This window comes from Aquarana catesbeiana, linkage group LG01, assembly GCF_042186555.1.
Source record: "Aquarana catesbeiana isolate 2022-GZ linkage group LG01, ASM4218655v1, whole genome shotgun sequence".
NCBI lineage: Eukaryota > Metazoa > Chordata > Amphibia > Anura > Ranidae > Aquarana > Aquarana catesbeiana.
This window is the reverse complement of record NC_133324.1, coordinates 767,863,005-767,865,251: the sequence shown is the minus strand read 5'-3', so window position 1 is coordinate 767,865,251 and position 2,247 is coordinate 767,863,005. Positions and strand designations below refer to the sequence as shown.

At 44.4% G+C, this 2,247-nt stretch overlaps 1 pseudogene; it reads left to right on the top strand.

The window, feature by feature from the left end:
- The first annotated feature begins 210 nt into the window (after positions 1–210).
- On the top strand, positions 211–358 carry LOC141124303 (U1 spliceosomal RNA; annotated as a pseudogene).
- Positions 359–2,247: the final 1,889 nt, after the last annotated feature.

The window sequence follows — 2,247 nt, the reverse complement described above, 5'->3', positions numbered from 1 at the left end:
TGAGAAAGAAACCTGAAATGCACAGAGCACATCACAGACCACAAGACTGATACACAAACTCTTAACACATCATGCTATCTTTCATAATTCCCAATCCAGTTTTATCTCTTTTTGAACAAAAGAAGGAAACCCCTCTGGGCAATAGCTCCACTTCTTAGAAGTCAACTTTGATGTAGGGTGAGTCTAAACAATACATAAAAAAAAACACACATACTTACCTGGCAGGGGAGATACCATGATCATGAAGGTGGTTCTCCCAGGGCGAGGCTCGGCCATTGCACTCCGGCTGTGCTGACCCCTGCGATTTCCTCAAATGCAGGAAACTCGACTGCATAATTTGTGGTAGTGGGGGACTGCGAATTAAAAAAAGAAAAAAAAAAAAAACACACATGGAAAAATGCACCTACAAAGTCTACCAATTCAAAAAATACATACATGTATTCGACATTCAGTAATGCCCCATACACACTATTAGATTTTCTGCAGATTTTTGTTTTCAGATTTACCAAAACCATATAATATGAGGTAAAACCTTTAATGCCGCGTACACACGGTCGGACTTTTCGTCTACAAAAGTCCGACGGACGCCGACGGACAAAATATGGCTGACAATCCGATCGTGTGTGGGCTTCCCCGGACTTTCAGCGGACTTTTCCAGCCGCAAATCTGACGGACTTTAGATTTGAAACATGCTTCAAATCTTTACGTCGTAACTACACCGGACCCAGAAATCCGCTCGTCTGTATGCTAGTCCGACGGACAAAAACCCACGCTAGGGCAGCTATTGGCTACTGGCTATCAACTTCCTTATTTTAGTCCGGTGTACGTCATCACATACGAATCCGTCGGACTTTTGTGTGATCGTATGTAGGCAAGTCCGTTCGTTAGAAAGTCTGCCACAAGTCCGCCAAAAGTCCGTCGAAAGTCTGTCGGACGGGCTGTCGGACTTTTGTAGACGAAAAGTCCGACCGTGTGTACGTGGCATAAGAGTTTCAATTTGTATGCAATCAGGCAGGCCATTGTACTACATGATTTTGGTAAATCTGAAGACAAAAGTCTGCAGAAAATCTAATAGTGTTTATGGGGCCTATCTCACAAAAGTGAGTACACCCCTCACATTTTTGTAAATATTTTATTATATCTTTTCACGTGACAACACTGAAGAAATTACACTTTTCTACAATATAAAGTAGTGAGTGTACAGCTTGTATAACAGTGTAAATTTGCTGTCCCCTCAAAATAACTCAACACACAGCCATTAATGTCTAAACCGCTGGCAACAAAAGTGAGTACACCCCTAAGTGAAAATGTTCAAATTGGGCCCAATTAGTCATTTTCTCTCCCTGGTGTGTTAGTGTTACAAGGTCTCAGGTGTGAATGTGGAGCAGGTGTGTTAAATTTAGTGTTAACGCTCTCACTCTTTCAGACTGGTCGCTGGAGGTTCAACATGGCATCTCATGGCAAAGAACTCTCTGAGGATCTAAAAAAAAAGAATTGTTGCTCTACATAAAGATGGCCTAGACTATAAGAAGATTGCCAAGACCCTGAAACTGAGCTGAAGCACGGTGGCCAAGAGCATGCAGCGATTTAACAGGACAGGTTCCACTCAGAACAGGCCTCGCCATGGTTGACCAAAGAAGTTGAGTGTACGTGATCAGCGTCATATCCAGAGGTTGTCTTTGGGAAATAGACGTATGAGTGCTGCCAGCATTGCTGCAGAGGTTGAAGGGGTGGGTGTCAGCCTGTCAGTGTTTAGACCATACGCCACACTCTCCAAACAGTTTGCTGAAGACAAGCAGACTAAGAACATGGATTAATGGAACCATGTATTGTGGTCTGATGAGACCAAGATAAACTTATTTGGTTCAGATGGTGTCAAGCGTGTGTGGCAGCAACCAGGTAAGGAGTACAAAGATAAGTGTGTCTTGCCTACAGTCAAGCATGGTGGTGGGAGTGTCATGGTCTGGGGCTGCATGAGTAGCTCGGGAGCTAGAGTTCCTTGAGGGAACCATGAAGGCCAACATGTACTGTGATACTGAAGCAGAGCATGATCCCCTCCCTTCGGAGACTGGGCCGCAGAGCAGTATTCCAATATGATAACGACCCCAAACACACTTCCAAGACGACCACTGTCTTGCTAAAGAAGCTGAAGGTAAAGGTGATGGACTGGTCAAGCATGTCTCCAGACCTAAACCCTATTGAGCATCTGTGGGGCATCCTCAAACGGAAGGTGGAGGAGTGCAAGGT